Raw genomic sequence first — 22432 nt, 5'->3', positions numbered from 1 at the left:
CCCTCCTGCTCTTTCTCCTCCAAGCACACACCTTTCGTGATGCTTTGTTCTTCTGTGTAATTTGGAAAATTACAAGAGGGTGGCTGGGACGTGGGGTGAGAAGAGGGGCAGGAAGTTCAAAGCACTTGGGTTAAACCAAACAAATCATAATGTGGCATTTCCAGCTACAGCATGAGCGTTCTCCGGTTATGAGAAGGGACAGCTTTCATTGTCCTGAATTTACTTACCCTAGAAAATGCTTTGCCACGTGGGCCGCCCAGCTCGACTCTCCAGTCGTCTGACCTGACCCAGCAGTAGCTGGTTTTCCAGGGTGAGCCGCTGGCACTGCGCACAATTCTTTGGTCAAATTAAATATTCAATAAATCCCAGGTGCACTGAATCATAATGCTATTCTCATGGTAATGGCTTTACATGGCTCAGAAATTGTTCCTTAACCACAAATTCATTTCGAGCGATGCGTCCAATGAAATTAACATTCTCCTGGTGGCTGGACATCATCCCTCATTCAAGACTGTGCCCGTCTACTTAACGGCACACTTTAAAAATGACGGTGCTCGTTCAATCTGAGTGGTCCTCTCATTCCCAATTCAAGGCTGTGCCCGTCTACTTAACGGCACACTTTAAAAATGACAGTGCTCGTTCAATCTGAGTGGTCCTTTCATTCCCAACCCATCTTTACAGCTTTCAAAGGATGTTTAAAATTCCTTCAGCCGAGCCACAGGCGAAATGTGAATTTTTTAGGAAACTAAACAAAAATCACGATTTCCATCTGGGAATTAGTGAGGGATGAACAATTCACAGCTTGGTTTTAAAGTAACGGCTCCGGCACTGGCTTTGGTAGAAGCTCGACAATGCAACCGGGGCTGACTTGGGAAAAGACTTTTTTCTGCAGATGATTAACTGTTTGGAAGCAAAGTGAGGTGTTTTGCAAAGCAAGTACCTTCTGCAGCCCGTGCAAGGCCTCCAGGCAGCAGGAGGAAGCCCTCAGAAGGTCCAAAAGGGCCACTTAACCAGGGACATGGGGAGGGAGAAGACACCCCCCCCCCAGGCCACGGCACCACCTCTGCACTGAAGGACATTTACACGCCCTTATAGGCAGTGCCCAGCTCAGAACACTTCACATATGGATAAGCCTCTCCTAGAGCACGGTTAAACTTACGCAGTGGGTTATTTTCTCACTTTCCTAGATAATTTAAGACATTAGAGCAGCAGTTCTCAACCTTAGCTGCACACTGAAAATAGCTGGAGACATTTAGAAAGACTGACGCCTGGGACTCACCACAGAGGTTCTGACATACTTGGCCTGGGGTGTGGCTGGCTTCAGCATCGTACTTCACATGTGCAGCCTAGAACACCAATGCCAGCCAAAGGACAGAATCTGGAAGCAAAGAACAAGGGAGAGAGGGAGAGAGACATCAGGGGAAGCAGGACAGGGAAGGAGGGAGGGAGGGGACACGGCTCGTGAAGGACAGACGAACGGCCTGGACGGAAGCACACACTGCCCGAGGAACAGAGGAAAATGTCCCGTCTGTGTCCTGCTTGGGAAGGACATAACAAGAACAGAAATTCAATGAAAATAGACACTCAAAGGCAGATTATAAAGCAAGAATATAAGATGAGAATGGAAATGGCAGGCTCCAGGAAAAAAAGTGCAGAAACACCATCATTACAGAAAGGCTATGTAAAGTCAAAACATCAAGAAAGAGGCAACAACTAACACGGAATCACTGACACAGAGAAAAGACCATGATAACCAAGGGAGGCAGAGGAAGCCGGGAAGGGGGCGAAGATGATAAAAGGGCAAAGATAAAAGGGAAGGCTGAGCAGGAGAGACAGCCTGTGAATCCATAGCTCAGAATCTCATGTCAAGTTTCAGGACGAAACGATGCAGGACAACCTACACCAAAACATACCCCGGTTAAGGTGCTGGTTTTCAGCCTTAAAGAAATGATACTCGGCCATCTAGGTAGATAACTCAGCAGCACGCTGAGAACCACCAGACAGGCTGGAGCCCCCCCCCCCCCCCCGGCCAAAATCAGCGCCGCAGGAGACAAGGTGTCGCCAGGCACAGAGTTCGGGGGAGAGGAGGCGGGGCCGCCACAGAGCCGTCCAGCTGCAGAGCCCAGAGGCCGACACCTAACCATGAAAGGACTCAGGGAATGTTCACCCACCCCAGAAGCCCTTTTGGCAACCTACTCAGTCACGAAGTCCAGCCGGCAGGAAAGGTGGGGGACAGGTCTTCACGGCTCCCACCCTGGAGGCCAGAGATGGTGAGAAAACTCCACGGAGTCTCAGGGGAAGAAAGGCAGCCCACCCTAGATGCAGAGCATACCCAGAAAGAGACACTCAGAGCTCTCAAGACCTTGGGGAATAAGACAGGTGGGTTCTTCTAGGAAAAAAATGATTGGCGGGGCTTCCCTGGTGGTGCAGTGGTTGAGAGTCCACCTGCCGATGCAGGGGACACGGGTTCGTGCCCCGGTCCAGGAAGATCCCACATGCCGCGGAGCAGCTGGGCCCGTGAGCCATGGCCACTGAGCCTGCGCGTCCGGAGCCTGTGCTCCGCAACGGGGGAGGCCACAGCAGTGAGAGGCCTGCGTACTGCAAAAAAAAAAAAAAAAAAAAAGAAGAAGATTGGCTTCATGTCCAGCCAACCAGGAAATGAATTTAAATAACCTAGGGATGGAGCAGCCCTCATGGACAGGACTGGGCTCAGTGGCAGGTCCCTTACGTCCAGGACCACACAAATGTGGGAGTTCATTCCAGAGTGAACGGACGTGACAGCAGCTTTGATGACGTTAAAATCAGAGCCGACAGAAGACTGAAGACAGCAGAAGGAGGAAGGCGGTACGGCAAGGCATGGTCCTCATCTACCTTAACACACGCAGTCTGTACACAGAAAGCCGAAAGCCTGGGACTTCATCGGCCTCAGGCTCCAACCTTAGGAATCTCAGAATTATTTTTCATCACCTTGGAGACATCACTCTGTCACTAATACCTCTTTTAATTAGAAACGTTCATTGGAAGCTCAGCAGTCCCTTCTGCTTTACTTTCGTCTCTGTTATCTTCAGGCAAAATTAAACTTGGTACATATTCTAGGAGAAGCACATATGGCAGAATCTCGCTTCACCGCTGACCGCGAGCTCCCTGAATCCCTCCGCCTGTGTGTGCGTGTGCAGCGATGTCCTTCACCAAATGCCCACCAGTCCCTCCAGGGAAGGGGAACTGGGGGGGTGCCTTTGTGCTTTTACTTTCTGATGCAGATCCTCCTTTAATGCATAACTTTTCAAAGAGCATGTTCCAAACCAGAGAAGTCAAAAAAAAGAAAAAAAAAAAACCCTTAAAAGTCTTTCCAGTGGACAAAATCTATAAAGCCCCTATTGCCCAGCGTGGTTCCATCTTCTCCAAGCCAAGCCCCTCCCCTGCCTCCCCAAGTCCCCCTGGAGCCCCACTGCCTCTCCCATCAGTCTGTACCCCCCTGCCCTGCCCTCGGACAGTGAGCCCTGGGGGATGGACTTTGTAGCCCTGACGGCGCCCAGGCTCACGGCGCAGGGCCGGCGTGGGGATCCCGCCACCACCACCACCTCCTCCTCTGGGCTACTGAAGGATGGAGGTGCCCTCTCTACGCCCCGGATACGAGGGAAGCGATGGGCACACAGTGACGCTTTGGTGAAAGTCGATAAAAAGTACAAGGTGATATTATGAAAACTTCACGCCCGTAAATATGACAATGTGGCTGAAATTCTTTTCTAGTCCAATTCAAAACAAAAAATTATCTCAGTCAGTGCTTGCTAAGGGTTTGCTTTTTTTAGTGGAGGAAAAGTCTTCAGGATGAGAAGAACCCATGTGAGCACAGGGGCCTGCAGCTCTCGGGAAAGACAGACGTGAGGGGCAACAAAGACGGGCCGGCGCTTTGGTGCTGGGGGCGCGGGGGGTCCCGGGTGCACAGCCGCATCCTGGACAGTCTTTATCTTTATCTGAGTACAAGCCCTGAGCACAGTTCTGGGAGGACCTGGGGTCAGGGAGGCACCACAGCACCCTGGAAACCCGACACCCTAGAGCCGAGGGCGGGGGCCCCTCCAGCAACAGGGCTTCGAGGTGGGGTCCCCTCTCAGGGGGCTCTTCTGCAGCCGAGGGAGGAAGGCGCACTCTGCACTGACCACGGCTCAGCCCGCGGCCGCGCAGCGGTGCTTTCACCCCCAAGGAGGTGAGGGGTCTGGAGAGCAGGACGGCCCCCCGAGGGCCGGCTTGTGTGGCTGGGGGTCAGGAGAAGCGGGGCCCACTGAGAGCTGTGCCCAAAGGGGACGCACATCTGGCCTAGGATGCTGGGTGAGGAGGTCAGAGTCCCATCGGCAAGTCCTGGACTATTTCCCCTGCACTGGGGTGAACCATGTCCCCCCAGAACTTCACGTCCACCCAGAACCTCAGAACGCAGTCTTACGTGGAAACAGGCTGAACTAGGGTGCGCTCTGCTCCAAGGACCGAGGTCCTGCTGTAGAGCACAGAGAACTATATTCAGTATCCTATGATAAACCATAATGGAAAAGAATATTTTCAAAAGAATGAAGGGCTTCCCTGGTGGCGCAGTGGTTGAGAGTCCGCCTGCTGATGCAGGGGACGCGGGTTCGTGCCCCGGTCCGGGAAGATCCCACATGCCACGGAGCGGCTGGGCCGGTGAGCCATGGCTGCTGGGCCTGCGCGTCCAGAGCCTGTGCTCCGCAACGGGAGAGGCCACAACAGTGAGAGGCCCATGTACTGGAAAAAAAAAAAAAAGAATGAAGAATAAAAGGTCATCTGAAGACGCAAACACACGGAGAGAAGAAGCTCACGTGACCACAGAGACCCAGAAAGGAGTGACGCGGCTGCGGGCCCAGGACCACCAGGCACAGCACAGTGGCAGCACCAGACAGGCTGGACCAGGCAGCAGGGATGCCCTGGGGCCTCCAGAGGGAGCATGGCCTGCCGACTCCGGGGTCTCAGAGCTCTGCCTCCAGAGCTGTGAGGATAAAGCCCTGTGGTCTGAAGCCAGCCAGGACGTGGGGCTTGGTGAGACGGCCCAGGACACCCGTGAACAGGCAGCATGTGGAGAGGAGGGCTTGGTGGGAGCAGCCCCCGAGCAGCGGGAGAGCCCACCTGCGGGGAAGAGCTGACGGGAATGAGTCCCTCCTTTCCCAGCACCACTGTGCTGTCCACTCCCTTTCCCAGCCCCTCACTTCTTGGACAAGTTCTAGAACTTTCCGGTCATGTTGAATCCAGGTGTTTCAGCTCTCCCATCTTTACCTGGCTTAAAGCCCTCCCCCCACCCTGTTGCCGGCCTGGCCCTGCGGTGGGACCTGGGGCCCTGCACTTGCTGCCCTCCCGGTCCCGGGCACTCACGAGTGGCCAGCACGCCCGGCCTGCCCGGACCATCCCGTCCTGAGTCCTGGACTCAACTCGTGTAGCCTTTGCAGAGCCTCCTGGGTCCTGGGCCCTGGGCACAGCCATGAACTGATTAGCCAAGCCCGCCCGGTGCTCATGCCGCCGGCTCTTCCAGCAGATCCACCCACTCCTGCATGAGCGTGGAGTCAACGCCTGGACCAGCCCAAGCTGCAGTCTCACCACTGGCTGGGCTGCCCTCCAGCCCAGGCCAGGCTGGTGTGCCCCTCGGGGCCTCCCCTCCGTGTGCCCCTTCACATGCGAGGGGGGCGAGGGAGGGAGGCTCACACTGACCGGCTGCTCTCACTCCGCCCGCCTCGAGCTGCGGCTGGAGGGAGATGGCCCGGGAGGTCTGACTCTGCACTCACGTGCAGGCGGTTTCGTGCACCTGACGTCTACAGTCTCCTCAGCCTGCAGCTGGCGGCCATGCAGGTGGCAGGCCTGGCTTTCTAGGGGCCCGTGTCCAGCCTCACTCTGACCCCTGGGGGTTGAATCATGTCGCCCCAAAAATATGTTGAAATTCTTACGCCCCAGTACCTTGGAATGTGACCTTATTAGGAAGTAGAGTCTTTACCATTTCAGACAAGGTCGTTAGGGTGGGCCTAATCCAGTGACCAGCGTCCCTATAAAAAGGGGGAGCTCAGCTCACGGAGTCAGAAACACACAGAGGGAGACTCAGGAAGACACAGGAGCAGGCCATGAAGACGGACGAGTGTCTGATGCAGCTACAGAGTCCGGAATGCCAGGAGACAGGCGAGGAACAGATGGTCGCCTAGAGCCTTCGGAGGGAGCACGGCCCTGCCAGCACCTTGATGTCAGGCTCCTGGCCTCTAGGGCTGTGGCAGAGGAATATCTGCCGCTCTCAGTCAGCCAGTTCGCAGTACTTTGTTACGGCGGCCCCAGGGCTCTAACACACCCCTACATCCTGGAGAAAGGTCCCCAAAAGACACAGCATGTCCCTCTTCAGCCCCCGTCAGGCTGTGGTCCCCACCCGGCATGGCTCCCGCAGCCTCTTTACTCCTCTCCCTCACCTGGAGGTCAGGACCCGGGGGTCCTCTTCCCCCCTGAGCTTGCAGGTCCCCATCCTTTTCCCCGGCACACTCCTCCCGGCCCCAGTGAAGGGGCAGGTGGGTCTGCAGGACCCGCCAGGACAGGAGCCCCAGGCCTCCCCCCAGACGCACCCACACAGGCCGGCCCCTCAGCAGCCACAGCAGGGGTGTCATGGCCCAGTTGTTCCAGGGAGCCTAGGTCACAGCCACACTGCAACAAGCACCTGCAGTGCCAACACCCCAGCGAGGACACTCGGGGTACACTCGGCTGTTTCCCTCTCATTACCACACTTGCAGTTTGGTGACACCGACCCCGCCGATAATATCCTGTTTTTCTCAACTATTCGGAATGGGGAGGACTTTTTGTGTTTCCATGTGCAAAATTGCAGAAGCCAGAGAATAGGACCTAATCCGCTCCTTACTTAGAAAAACTAATGCCATTCCCGCAGTTTTTACTCTTACAGAAGAAACTGCCGTGGTATAAACATTGCTGCTTGTACAACCTGGGCTCTGAGAGTGAGCATTTCGTGCTCAAGGGCGGCCGAGAGCTGGACCAGGAGCACACAGGCAGCGAGAGCCCCACAGGGCCTGACTCAGCATGGACCATTCTCAGGCAAATGGATCAAGGGACAAAGGGCATCACCTACGGTGAGGGGCTAACGATGAAATAATCTTACACCCACTGTGAAATCAGACTGAGTAGAGGAAAGTTTGACAAAGACAGACACTTAGAGCAGGTAGTCTACATTAAAAATCTCCGAAGACCGGAAGAAGGTTCCCCCTTTCGGTAACTTCCACCCAATCCCCCATCACTCTGCTCCCAGCTGGTCTTCTAAACACCCAGGGCCTTTTCAAAAGGACAGCGGGTCCAGAGTCCCGGGGACGCCCCTTCGTCCCTCCCTTCACCAGCGTCTGTACCTGGAGGTGCCTAACTGCGTCCGAGGCTGTGTGTGTGATGGGGTCCCTGCCCACCTGCAGCTTAGGGAAGAACAGTCAGAGACCTGAGGGTCCTGACAGCCCGAGCCGTGCGGGTTTAGGGCACGAGCCGAAGTGGCAAGTTCACATTACAACACGCTCCTGTGGGCATTTTTATCATCTTGAGACATCAAATAAGTACCAGTTGATCTGCCAGCTTAGCAGAGACGTGCTGCCCAGCCCACTAGGAACTGGGGCCCGTGGGGCAAGAGAGCCCGAGAGATTTGCAGGAAGGCAGAGACGAGCTGGACCCCCTCCAGCCTGAAGCCGTGTCCACGGGGTCCTGAGCCCCAGGAAACCCGCTCATCAGTCTGCTGAGGTCTTCCTTCCGGGCAGAGCCAGCCCCGTCCTCCTGAGCCCTGACGGTTTAGCTTTTCCTAGGGTTTGGACGGCCTCCGTGTCCTGAGAAGAAACCTCCACTTCATGAGCTGCCTCAGTGGGTTTCTGTTTCTTGCAGCTGAGTAACTTCTGACCGAGAGATACCGTTCGTGCCAAGTTCTCTCGGGCGGCGACGGCCAGCGCTGGTCCCACGTGGCTCAGGCACCACGATGGAGCTTCACGTCTCCCTTAGGAAGGAGCAGATGACGGGCGTTAGCTGGCTATCGTGCTTGCACAGATCAGACAGGACATCAGAGGCGCTCAGGTGTCCAGGCACAGACTACCCGCGGAAGCGAGCTGACAGGGACCCAAGCCTGCCGGGACCACCCGTGCACTGGGCCTGGGTCGCGGGCAGGCCGGCTCTGTTCAGGGCTAGATCCCCAGTTTGCCGGTTCTCAGGGAAACCTCCTACAGCTACTGTGGATGATTCCCCAGAGACGGGTGCCCAGGAGAAACGAGCCTGTTCAAAGCCCACACGAACAGTAAGAGCAGCAGGTGGTGACGGGGGCCTGCACAGGGGGGCCCTGCAGTCCCCTGGTCCCAGGCCGGCAGGAAATGGGAAGTGGTGATCGTTTTCCCCAAGCCGCTGGGAGTCGTGTCGAAGGGCTCTTCATCGTGCCAGCGGGGCAGAGCTCCCCGAGCTCTGCACAGCCCTCAGCCCTGAGGGCAGGGCTGCCCCGCTGACTCGACAGCGCTCAGAATGCAGAGAGTCCTCATGTGTTCAGGGCAGCACTGTGAACAGCCACGTGCTCTCCAGCAAACCCTTAAAGGGAGAAACAGGCTGAGTCTGAAAGCAGAAACATCTGGCCGGGCTGCAAAGAACAGCAGAGACGAGTCTCCAAGAAGATGGCACAGGAGATGCCGTGGCTGCCAGCCTGGTCCCCACGGGCTACACGTGGCAGATGCTGCTGCTAAATCCCTTGCTCCCGGGACACAAACCTGTCGTCCTTACGCCCGCCGAGGCCTGGGCTAGCAGGAGGCCTTGGCCAGGGTTTAGAATCCATTCCTCTTTTCTTCTTTTTTCCATGTCCATCACTACTTCTAGAAGACCAGCGTCTAGAAGCACTTCAGTTGCTCTCAAATAATCTCACCAGTGGCGTGTCCGGGGCTTCCTCGCTGTCGGGGTCACGCCCCACGAGGACACGGTGGGACAAAGCCCTGTGGTGACCCTGCATTCGGGACAAAGGCGGGAACGAAACGCAGTCAGACTCAGAGACCCAGAAGGTGTTTCTCTACACCTGGCGGGGGTAGGCCAGACCCCGAGTCAGAGGTCACATGCTCGCCTGGTTTCCAGCCCCGCAAGTGCAGGCCCACAGAGGATGGCATGGTTCTGGGAGTCTCTCTGAAAACCAGTGAGACACGAGGGCCACACCTTCTCCCTACACTGCCCGACGGGATTTCAGGCAAAGGTGCTCGGAAACCAGATGGGGCGCGGAGGACCTGGCCGTCCGCTGAGATGGACGATCACTTGTGTGACGCGTAGGGCCTCACAGCTGCCACCCAGAGGGAATCCTCCCCTCAGAGCCACAGCTCCCTCTGTGATCACCCCAAAGGGGTACGGGAGCACGGACTGCGCCTTCTCATTCGGAGGCCTTCCTGGAGGCCGCGGTCGGTTCACTGCCACTCTAGAGATGAAAATCCTGAGACTCAGAGCAGCTCTCCGACTTGCTCGGGTCATGCAGCCACTAAGTGCCAGAGCCAGGACTGACGTCCAGGCCCCGCCCAGGCCGAACCCTAGCTCTACTCACCACATCAGGTTACGTCCACATAGCTTATCCCTGTGATTACGGTTATACTTACGACTGATTGTAAGTACGGCTATGCTCATACTCAGAGGAAGTGCGCCGGGCAGGGTAAGCGGACACAAAGCTCTGCCCTAAATTCAGCACCAGGAAGAGACGAACACTGGGGTCACCTCTGACTCCACCCGCTTCGTCCCCGGCAAAGTGCTTCCACTTAGGTAAGGTCTTCCGAATGAGATTTGGAGGTCGTATTGGGGTGAAAGCGCCCTAATGAACAGCAAAGCAAGCCACGAGAGCTGTGAGCTGTGGGAAGCTTTCCATGCCCCCCCCCCAGAGCATCCCCACCTTGGCTCACTCTGGGGACCAGACGGCAGAGACTCTTGTTTGGACCAGTCAGCAACACGTTCTCCCAATGGCCAAGACTCAGAGCTTGAAGGTGGCTTCCGTCAGCATAAGACCACAAGGACAGAGACTGTTCCACGTTCAACCCTGGCCAGCATTTAAAGAAGCATCATATGGAGAACAGTATGGAGATTCCTCAGGAGACTAAAAATAGAACTGCCGTAAGATCGGAAATCCCTCTTCTGGGTGTTTACCCAAGGGAAATGAAATCAGTACCTCAAAGAGACACCCACACTCCCGTGTTCACTGCAGCGTGATTCACGATAGCCAAGGTATGTACAACAGCCTAGGGGTCCATCAGCACGTGAATGGACGAAGATGTGGTGTATGTATACAAGGAATATTATTCGGCCCTGAAGCAGGAGGTCCTGCCATTTGCGACATCATGGATGGACCTGGAAGACATCGTGCTGAGATGAGCCAGATGCAGAAAGAAAAAACTGCGTGATCTCACTTATGCGTGGAATCTTAAGACGTCAAATTCATAGAAGCAGAGTAGAACAGTAGTTACCAGGGGTGGGGAGGTGAGCAAAATGGGGAGATGTTGATCAAAGGAAGGGCACAAAGCTGCAGTTCTATGGGATGAATAAATCTCGCTATTAGTGTATTGCGTGGTGACTGCAGGTGATAATACGCTGCTAAATACTGGAAATCTGCCGAGACAGTAGGTGTCAGGTGTTCTCATCACACACACACACAAAGGTAACTATTTGAGGAGACGATGTGTTAATTAGCTTGACTACGGTAATCTTTTCACTATGTATCGATACATGTTTACCAAATCATCATGTTGCAAACCTTAGATACATACATTCCTTGTTAAAAATAAAAGTTAAAAAAAATTAATACTCCCCCAAAAAGAATGCATCAGCCTTGGTAAGTACTCGTTGAATGAATGAATGAACGAACAAACAGACAGAACGCCGGCTCCCTCATCATGACACCACGAACCATAAGAGGTCTCACCGAAACTAAGTCAGAATTCCCTGGCAACTTTGCTCCTCTCCCATAAGACTCATTGTTCTCCCTTCTCTACACCTGCTCCCAGGAGGGGAGGGTCGCTTCCAGTGAGCCAGTAAGAACTGTTTCAACAAATCAACCACCAAAAATAATTCCCTTCAATCCTCTTCTAACACTAGTAAAAATGCAAGTATTGCCATAATTCAAGTTTTAAAATTAAACCAGAATAAGTTGAATAGTTCCCATTACTCCTATTATCGTTCGGGCTGATCTTAAATATTTACCAACTAGCAGTCAGAATGAAAATTAATCGAAAATTAATCTTTTAAGTACTTAATGGGTTTTCTGATACAACTCACCCTCCCCCCCGCCACTCAATTATTCTCAAGCAGCTAGAATTTTAAATGCTGTTCTTACTCTAGTTAATATCAGGAACTCCTAGAAGGCTTCAAGAGGAGAAGAAGGATTTTAGGGCCACTGAGGGACAGCAGCTCGAATAAGGTCACCCTGAGGTGAGATGCTACTCAACCAGCTGAAAGCGCCTTCCTGAAGCTGGGATACAAACCCGGATTCTACGCATCCTTCCCAGCCTGGGGAAGACTCTTTTCCAACCGTCTTCCACAGGGACACCACCCAACTCTCCACCTGAGTTTCAGACCACACTGTCTCCCATGGTTTGGTACCATTAGTGGGAGCAGCAGGTGAGTCTTACAAGATGTTTCCCCAAAAGTAGCTCAAGTTTTATGCCATGCTGCCAGAAACAGCCTCTTGGTTCTCCCAGGGAAAGCAGGAGCTGTGGCACCGCCAGGGCCCTGGCTGTGAGCTTGGACATTAGACCACGTGGCAGTGACATAATCGGCACCATTGGCTTTGAGATCGATTCTCTCAGAGGATCGACTCAGGAAAAAGAAGTGAGGCAACAGGGCCTGTAACGAGGAAAATAAATATGTATTTTAAATGTGAATTTTCCTCGTAACATTCAATAGCCACTAACTCCACATGTTGCAGCAGCCCTAACTCCAGGCCAAATCAACTGTGCTATTCAGTTTTATTGTTTTTCTCTCGATTAAACATTGCTGACTGCGGTCGGTTTCACTTGTGAGGGAAGAAAGGGCTCAATGCCGTCCCAGCCCCAGGTTAGAGCTGTGACTACATCCAACACGTGAATGGTTTCAACTCTCAAAACTCACAGTTGCTAAAAGGGATGATTAATAGCCACCATCTCATCATAATGGTATTGATTCTAAGGCGAAGGGCTTAAATTTGACGCCAAGGCTCTATGGTTTTATCAGTGCGTTTGACTAAAACTTCAGGGTCTGCACAGGCCTTGGCCCCATTCAGATATTCAGTGTTTCCAGCTTGTTACAGAGCCAGGTACCTGCTTATCAGATTAGAAATCAAGATGATTTGGGGGGCAGTTTAGACCCAATCACCCATTTCTAGGAAAACAAAGATGCTGGCCACACTTCTTTAAAGAAGCAGCTGCTTTCCAAGGAGATAAGGTCTCTGGGAAACAGTGAACGTCCCAGGGCAAAACAGGGCTGACTAGCTACCTAACCCAGGGCCCCACCACATTCCTTAGGAAGGCCAGCATCCAGGGCTGGCCCTTGGCTGGCATCTGGGCACTCGGGCCTGGGGAGGGCTCCGTCACCCTAACCGACGAGGGTGGCTCACAGAACCTAAACTCTTTGTACAAACACTGCGGTGTACGCTGAGCCCCTTCTTCCCTCCTGGAGTCTGGAACTTCAGTGCACGCCAGACAGAGGCGCCCCCATGACCAGCCCCAGACCAGTTAAAGCCTTGGGCAGAAACGCTGCACATGTGTTGCTGCATTTTCGTTGCTGGGTGGGGAGGGCCCGGGGAGGGGGCGAGGTGTGCTGTGTGACGCCCTGCAGGAAGGAGAACAGGGAATCCTGGGTGTGAATTCCTCCAGACCCCAGCCCTGGTCCCCCCTCCCCACCCATGATCCCTGCGTGTGCCCTCCTGTGCCCTGTAACAACCCTCGCCGTGAGCGAGCTGTACTTTGGGCCGAGCCTGGCAGGTCTCCACGAGTGGGAGTGCTGGTGGGGCCCCTGCCACGGTCCCATCGCTAACCTGGGTCGTCTGTGTGCGGGGAGCACACTTGTTCTGGATTTTGTTCTCGGGATGCAGAGACTGAGCAGAGCTGCCCCTGGCTTGAATCTGCCCGGCCCTGGGGTGGGCCTGCCCTTTAACCCCATCACAGAGGAGAATGGCTGGGTCGGGGATCCTGCAGAAGGGGCAAAGCCCCTCCCTCCCAGGGGCTGACATGCAGCCCCACACCCGGGAGGAGGACGGGAAGGCGGACGTGGCTTGGGCTGCTCACCACCTTTGTCTTTGAGAGAAGGGCAGAGATGAGAAAAAGAGAAGCTGAGGGAAGACAAGGGGCAGCATCAGAGGGACACTGTGCGCTTAGGGGGTGTCTGTGCCCCCAGACTCACGTGCTTAAATCTAAGCCCCAGGGGGATGCTGTTGGGGGGTGGGGCCTTTGGGAGGTGACCGGGTGGAGCCCCTGTGAATGGGATTAGTGCCCTTATGAGAAGAGACCCCACAGAGCTCCCTCACCCCTTCCTCCATGTGAGGACCCAGTGGGAAGACAGCATCTGCAACCCAGAAGGGGCCTCCCCAGAACCCGAGCACACTGGTGCCCTGATCGTGGACTTCTGGCCTCTGGAACCATGAGACATAAGAGTCTGTGTATATAGGCCACCCAGCCTGTGGGGATTTATCACAGCAGCCTGAACTGACTCACAGGGGCAAGTCCTGGCCCCATAATGAAAAAAACTTAAACTAGCCCCAGTGAGGAAATGTCAGGGACTGAGGCCAGAAAACCCAGGAGGGTCATGAAGAGGACCCAGGAGGACCAGGCGGGAGCAACAGCAGGAGAGGGGCCTGGGCAGCAGGTGGGCGGGGCCAGGAAGGGAGGAACACATCCCCGGGGATGGAGGTTCCTGTGAGTCTCATTCGCTGGCTGACCTGCCAATAAACACACAGATACTTCTGCTCCCAGCCGGACCATGTCACGTCCAGTCAGTTCCTTTTCCCTGGAGATCTGGAAGACCACTGGCTGACCCAGCATGAGGTCAGCACAGCCCTGTCCAGCTGGAAGCCAGCAAAGAGGACTGCAGGCCATGGGCCTCACTGCCCATTGCGTGGCACGTGGATGTCACCATGATGCAGGACACGGTCAGAAACTGAATCTGGGCCGTGTTTCTCGAGTTCCCACTGGAACGCCAGTAGCACACCCTTCAGGTTACTCTCTGTTGATCACGTGAGTTTCTGAGCACATCTTATATTTTCACTGGAATCCCCATTTTCCATAAGACATTTAGTGGAATCCTAATAACAGTATTGATACCTTCCTAAAACTCTGTAAGCATGTTAATTATCATAAATAAACCTAGACTGAGACCCCATTCACGGAATAAAGACCCCATCTCCAATCCCATTAGCCCACAGTGAAGGAGTCAGAAGGAGAAGAAGTATCCATGGAGTGATAAAATATTCCGCATCATAACCACAAAAGACAGGGGACTATGTTAAGCACACCCTGAATGTAACCCTGTCGGTCTCCCGTTATGGATGACCCCCAAAGGGGGCTTAGGCCAAAAGCAGGGGGCACAAGGGTCACCTCCAACATCCAATTTATCCACCAAAGTAAGAATTTCACATCAAGCCCAAGGACGCCTACACATTTTAAGCTTCTTTGTGTTCTGTTCGCATGTGAAGAAAACCCTGCCGGTGGGGAGAGCGCTGGCTCCTCCCAGCAGGGGGCGTGGCCGAGGCCACATCTCAGGTAACTGGCAGAGAGGAGCACGGTGATGGGGCCTGGACCAGCCGGGTTTGGGCATGTTTTGTGGAGACTCATTCTTAAAGCAAGACCTTCAAAGTGTTTCTGCCCATGGGTTGGAGGAACCTGGAGAGAGATGGTTCACCTTTTCAAAAGACGGGACCTTGCTCGTAGAGTGTCTTTATAACAGTGAAATGCAGACTCTATGATCAAGCAGTGCTCTCCAGACAGGGTATCCACAGGCTGAATTTTCCCTGCTTTGCAATTCTTTCCTTCCCTTCCCTGTCCATTTCACAGTTTATTAGCACGGACAGAAGGGAACCGGGTAAACGGTGAAATGCAAAACCCACCAAGCCGATTACCCCTCCACACCTGGGGCGGGGGGACGGGGAAGAATGGCTCTAATGAGCGTAGGGTCATCAGCAACTCCCTTCTTACCACAGAACAGGAATCAAAACGTAATCATATTTTCCTGAACCACAGAGGAGCTAACAGCTAGAACGATAACAAGGGGAAATAATGACTTTCCCTATTAAGTACCCATTTCAGTGCTGCACTAGGATTCTACGCTTACGTATTCAGAATCCAAAAATGGATAATTTACAATGTCAGACAGGTCCAGGAATGGAAGCGGGAACATAATGAATTAGGATGACATGTCTGCAGACTCTGGTGCTGAGAGCTGATGTATTCTGAAACGGCAGTTGTATCTCCCAGGATTGAAGAGGGAAAGGCCCATTGAGGCTTAACTGCATGGGGTCATTCCATTATTTCACTATAAGTACTTCACTACATTTTTCAATTGGAAAGTATTTATAAACATTAAATAGTGCAAAATAATCAAGCTATTATTCCCTTAGAATGAAATGTGCTTTTCCTCCCTCCATGCTGCTTAAGAAACCTATAAAGATTCCACACAGAAGCCATGATAAGAAAATAACGTGTCTACGGTTAGAGACGTGGATGCAGACCCAGACCCTCCACTAATTAGGGGTTGTCCCGTGGTCCCTCCGCCAGAGAACAAGGTCCGTCGCAGAGGGCTCTGCTGGGTCTCCTGAGATGGGCAGTAGGGGACTCAGCACAGAGGCAGGCAAACAGTAGATGCTCAATTAACAAGGAGGAGACACTGTCTTCACTTTAAAACACGATGGCGACTTTATATCGGACAAGGTGTGCCAGTCAAACCTCTCTTTAAGGTGAGGGTGGCGTTCTGTGTCCTCCTGGCATCCACCCCGAGGAGCCGTCCCCCCTCCGAGGTGACCAAGTTTGCCTCAAGGACTTCTTCTCAAGCGGGAAAGGTGCTTTGTCTTTCGAGGTGGGCCTCAAAGAGCGTCACTCTCGATTCCCAGGCCTGGGCTCCCCCCACAGCGATAAACACCCGAGGCCTGATTCCCAGCCGCCAGCAGACCCGTTCTGGGCCAGAGGTGGCCGGGACTGGACAGCAGCGACCTCGTCCTTTCCCTGCTGGACCCCCGCTGGCTGCTCAGGCAGTGAGGGCGCCCACTGTGTGCAGTGGCCTCACCCACAGGAGGGCCAGTGGTGCTCCATGGACAAGTCTGTCTTCCTCGTAGGGAGATGAGGAGAGAAACGCATGCTCTGGGGATCTATTGCCTAGTGTGGGTCCTGTGCACCTACGGTTCCTTCACACGTGTGTGCGCACCTGCACCAGACCCTGATGTAAAATGCATTGTTCACTCCGAGTCAGGCCAAAAAAGTCTGAAGACCCCAGATTTTGCAGGAAGGGATTGGCTCCGGGTGGCTGGCTCTCTTCCCCAGTCCACTGGGCTGACCGGCATGTCAGGAACACCACTGATGTGTGTGGCCATCAGATGTCAGACACCCCCTCCCATTTCCTCCTCGCGAGGACATGTGGCCAGATGTTCCCGCCTGGCCCCGGACTGCTGGGCTCTCACTCGGTTCTACAGCCCTTCTCTCCTGCTTACGCGAAAACAAGCACAGCCCCGTCCCTCAGAGACAGGAATATAATTAAGAGAAGAAACCAAACACCGTACTGACCACCCCATTCCTACAGCCCGTCCTGTGATTCACTTCGCTCGCCCTGGGAACTCCCCGTGGCCCCTCTGGATGAACGCTTTTCTTTCGAGCATCATCATGGGCTCAACCGACTCCCACGACCACAGCGCTCTCCTGCGGAGCGCACCTTCCAACACTTGGCCGCGACGCCCCTTCCAGCTGGACCCTCATCCTTGACTTGGCCCCTCCAGGCAGGGAATATTCTCGCTCTCTGACCAGAAGAGCAGGTCCCAAAGCCACCTGATCCTTCCCTGCTTCAAGTCTGAAATGAAATCCACTGCCCTCCAAGAACTCCCGGTTACATTTATTGGGAAAAGAACCGTAAACCTCGATCTGGCAGGAGTGTTTGGGCTCTGGGGGTGAGCAGAGAGGCAGCAGTGGCTTTTGACAGGTGAAGCGGAAGCAGGCCTTCTCTCAAGGGTTTAAATTCACCTCGAGTTTATCCAGATTTTACACACTGTCGGCCCTCGGTTCCGGGGAGCATGAGAGGTCATCAGTGACCGAGAACTTTGGTCTCCTGAGCATGAAGGAAAGGAAAACGGAGCATCACGTGGGCGGACTCAGGCCCACCTGTGGGTGTTCACCCCGTTCAATAAACCCAGGTTGTTACAACACAGGCACGGAGACTGGGTACGCGGGGGCCCTGGCAGCAGAAGGGGCGTCCTTGGCTCCGTACCCTCTGCCCCTCTTTTGTGGAGGGGACATTTAATGAGTCATTTAATCCAGCGTGACCCTCCCCATTTAGGTCGCTGTCTGCTCGGGGAGGCTGCATCACGCTTCGAGCAGCCTCGGGGCTCCCCAAGGACCACCCTGCAAAGCCATGGCCCCAGCCGCCAGCTAGCTTGGCTCTCCCACCGCGGTCGAGAGCACAGCAGAGCCTTGCGGGGTCCCAGGGCGATGGTGGCAACATGGCCCGAGGTCTGCATCTCCCAGAGAGGCCGACGGGGGCACCCAGGCACTTCAGGGGCCACCCCGTGGAAAGGGGCCCAGCTCCTGACAATTACTGCTCCCAGAAGAAACGCCAACCCGCCTCAGCCACGCATGTCTCTGATATCTTACAGACACTGACATGTCATCCTGATGAAACCGTGGCAGGGGCCCCACCAGCACTCCCACATTATGTAACTTATCAAGAAGATATAACAATCCTAAATGTCCACGCACCTAACAAGAGAGCTTCAAAATACCTGAAGCAGGGCTTCCCTGGTGGCGCAGTGGTTGAGAGTCCGCCTGCTGATGCAGGGGACGTGGCTTCATGCCCTGGTCCGGGAAGATCCCACATGCCACGGAGCGGCTGGGCCCGTGAGCCATGGCCACTGAGCCTGCGTGTCCGGAGCCTGTGCTCCACAACGAGAGAGGCCACAACAGTGAGAGGCCCGCGTACCGCAAGAAAAAAAAAAAATACCTGAAGCAAAAAGTAAGAGGACAGAAAGCAAAAATAGACAAATCTATATATATATAGTTGGAACTTCAGCAATCCTCTTTGAGTAATTGAAAAAGTAAATAAGACAAAAAATCGGTAAGGATGTGGAAGGTCTAAACAACACTTTGAACCAACGAGACCTAAGTGAGATTTATAGGACACTCCATACAATGACACATCCTTTCTAAGAGTAAATTAAATATTCACTAGGATAGGCTATACTCTGGGCCCTAAAACAAACCTCAACAAATATAAAAGAACTGAAATCATACAAACTGTGTTCTCTCACCCAAATGGGGTTAAAGGAGAAACCAATAACAGAGATATCTGAAAATTGCCCAAAATGCCAAATTAAACAACACATCTCTAAACAACCCATGGGTCACAGAGAAAATCCCCAGGGAAATCAGAAAATATTTGCAACTGAATGCAATGAAAACACAACACATCAAAATGTGTGGGATGCAGTGAAGGCAGTGCTTGTGGAATAACTTTTAACATCGAGTTCTTATATTAGAAAAGAAAAGAATTCTTCAATTGATGATCTAAGTTTCCACTACTAGAAAAGAAGAAAAAACAGCCCACAGCAAAGAGAAGGAACAAAGTGATGTAGATAGAACAAAAACCAAAGAAATTCAAAACCATGGGGAGGGCTTCCCTGGTGGCGCAGTGGTTGAGAGTCCGCCTGCCGATGCAGGGGACACGGGTTCGTGCCCCGGTCCGGGAGGATCCCACATGCCGTGGAGCGGCTGGGCCCGTGAGCCATGGCCCCTGAGCCTGCGCGTCCAGAGCCTGTGCTCCGCAACGGGAGAGGCCACGGCAGTGAGAGGCCCACGTACCGCAAAAAAAAAAAAAACCATGGGGAGAAATTGCTGCTGTTCTCACTCTACACTCGTGACTGCAAGATGCAAAGCTGTGCCTACAGCCCAGTGGTCTCCCCTGAACTGAACCTGCGGGTCCCCCAGGCCCCTCAAACCCAACCTGACCTCACCTTACTCCTTGCCTGCTCCTCTCCTGGGCTGCCACCACCATCCACCCACTCACCCAAACTCAAATCCCAGAGAATGCCCATTCATCTCTCTCACCACCCTCTGCATACTAACAGACACCAAATCCAGCTAAAGCTACCCCTAAAATTCCCCTGAATCTGTTCCAGGCTCTCCATCCCTATGACTCTGCTCTGTGTTTAAGCTCTCATCTTCCATCTCCCTCCTTCCAACAGCCTCCTAAGTGAGGCCCCGCCCAGCCACCACTCACACTGCAGCCCTAGCGACCTCTAAAATAAGATCCCGTGTTTGAGAGGACAGGGTTGAAGCTTGCCACAGCCAGTCAGCTCCCAAGGCAGGGCTAGGCCACCAGCACCACCTAAACTGGGCTCCCAAACAACACAGCAGAGAATTTTCATTCCAACACTTAGGAGAACTGTACCTGTAAACAATAATTTATGTATTCTCTTAAATCCAATACACAGTGCGCACAAATAGGCCACAATGCAGCAATTCCTGTTAAGGAAACCAGAAAGTAGTTTTCATTAATTCACCTCACACCAAGACCTTTGGGTGAAAGAAAAGTATACATAATGGCATCACATTTGAAAAGACCAGCTCTGACCTCCCCAGAGCCTGCTGGCACGGCAGAGCAAAGAGTAGGCAGAGGGCTGCCATGAGCGAGACGCACACGGAAACACAGGGGCTGTTTTTACCCAAAGCAATGGTCCACTTTTGTGTTGTTTCCTTTTGTTTTGTTAACTCACTTAAACTGGATATATATCTGAATGATCCAAGGCTTTTTCCAGTTTGTTTATTTTGGTGGAAAACAGACTGAATGGGTTATTTCCATGTTAAGCGGTAGGGGGCAGGGATGCGGGGTCACGGCAGTCTGGGCACCATTTGACACACGGGGAAACCTGGACCCAAGACCCTTCAGTGTGTCCCTGGGCAGAGCAAGGCGTGCAGACGGTGGGGCCCTCCCTCACCTGAACAGGTGTGTTATGATGACGTCAATGTCTCAAGACAGGAGACCCAGCTCTGATTTCTTAATAACCAAAAGCAATTCACAGAGGAAAAGCACAGGAATCTGAAGGGGAGGAAGAAAGAACGACTGAAGTAGAAACAGAGTTATTTACACTTGGTCAAAACGTAGTTGGCTCTTACCTTCAACTAGCTTGTACTCAGGTATCTGCCCTTAACTGGACCTAGTTCTTGAAAATGAAACTACTCAGCTTAGAGCCACTGTTACCTAATCACAGTGACTTCCACTGTATTCAATTTCAAGAGGTACACCCATGGAGGAGAAGCCAACTTTGGAGGAGCCCACCTTCCAGAGAGGTCTCCTCTCCACCAGAACAGCCACGCCGGGCAGGACCTCCTCTTCCAGGCCACGCGTGGGCTCTGCCAGCCTTCAGCCCCCCAAGTGGCCCTTAATCTCTGTCCATGATGGCTTCACTGCAGGATCCAGTGACCGGCCACCGGGTACAAGGCGGGAGGAGGACACGGGTCCATCTGTCTCCAGCCTTCTCCCAGGTCCAGCAGGAGGGGACAGGCTGCATCTTGGCGTGCATTCCCGCAGCACAACAGGTGCTGAAGCAACGGTCAGGCTTTAGACAGAAGTGTCTACAAAGGAGTCTGAAATCTCCTGGAGTCTATCTGGACCACAACAGAAACTGAAAATGATAATTTGAATGCAGTTTCACAGTCAGAATATGGGCCTGCAGTCAAGAAGAGACACTCCTCAAGGTAATGTTGTACCTTTCGAGGAATGAAACGGGAGCCAGATGTTCTGGAGGAGTTGAGGTGCCGCAGACAGAGGTCCAAAGCCTGTTGAGGCCCCGAGCCCAGAGTGTGGCTTTCCTGCTGCACAGAGACCCCAGGACACGTTCTTAGGGGGCCCTCAGTTCCCCGCCCCCGGCCCTGCTCTACCCTTCCGGGATTATAGGCCATGGGTGGGGTGGGAGTGGGGGACGTGGAAGGGGGGTGGGTGTCTCTCCTTGTAGACACGCCCCCAGCTGGATGTGAAGAGAGTTCCATCCCAAATCAACCCATACACTGCCCCGCCTGGGGTCGGGGCAACAGAGCGGCCCTTGGAGAAGAGGAGCTAAAGGCAGGCTACGCTTCCATCCTCAGACTTTAACTCGAAGGGATGCCACCCAGCTCCCAGACAAGAAAACCCCAACGCCTTGAAGGTAACAAGGGGTGTCGATCATTTTGACGAAATACGAGAGCGCACTTTTCAAAGACTTGCGTATTGGAAATATTCTCTGAAATTATCTTGTCTTGGTGGTAATACACGTCCAGGATCAGTGGTTCACCTTACATGATTATTGCATTATAATTTCATAAACGTGTACCTAAAAATAACTCAAACCAGATTTCCCTTAGAGTTCAACATTAAACTCAAGGCACTTGTTTCCGAGAACTTTACATCCAGAAAGGTCTTCAGCTGCTTGGCAGGCGCTTTCTGCCGACCCTGGCCCACTGATGCGGGGTTATTGGCACAGATGGAGAACAGGTGGAACATTTTATTCAAAATAAATGAAAATCCTTCACCCTGTTCTCTCTCTACCCACGCAGCCGAGGGAAGCCTGCACCCTGCCCACCCCTGCAGAAGAGAGGTAAGCAGGTGGGTGTCAGCATCAGAGGCAGCCCGGGAAGATGTGGATGCCTCCCCCTCCGGAAGCAGCCAGGCGGCAAGGGTGGCAAAACAATTCACTGGGCTCAACTACCGAAGAGCCCCCCATGGAGGGATCCGTCTGTCGTGAATGCTCCCGAAAGTAGCTGGAAGGCATCCTGACCACTGACAACAGTGATGTCTTTTGAGCGCGTGCCCGTCCCAGCACCAGGCGTTTCACACACGTCCTGGCCTGGAAGCCTCACCACCCCAGGAGAAGGCCACCTCCAGCATCTTCATAGACGAGGAAACAGACTCAGGTTCAGCCCCTCGCCTGGTGTCACTCAGCTGGTATCTATCGGAGCCAGGGTTCTGACCAAGGGACTTTCAAGGTCCCTCCTAAATCTAAGGTCCCAGGTGTGCAGCCACCCCCAGGAGAGTGGGGGGAGGCTGACACCCCACCCCGTTCCCCTCCCCACGGAGGAGAGGACCTAGGTGCATGACTTAGCTTCTCTGAGCTTTCCCATCACAGTAGTTGGGACTGTGCAGAGCCCTGACCTCTGCCCTCTTCTATCAGCACCCCCAGGTGACCTCATCAACCCATCCCTATGCCAGAACCTCCCCAAAAGCCTGACCTTTGCAC

Source organism: Grampus griseus (assembly GCF_964374135.1).
Source record: "Grampus griseus genome assembly, chromosome: 16".
Taxonomy (NCBI): domain Eukaryota; kingdom Metazoa; phylum Chordata; class Mammalia; order Artiodactyla; family Delphinidae; genus Grampus; species Grampus griseus.
The sequence above is the reverse complement of the archived record's forward strand: the minus strand, read 5'-3'. Positions refer to the sequence as shown.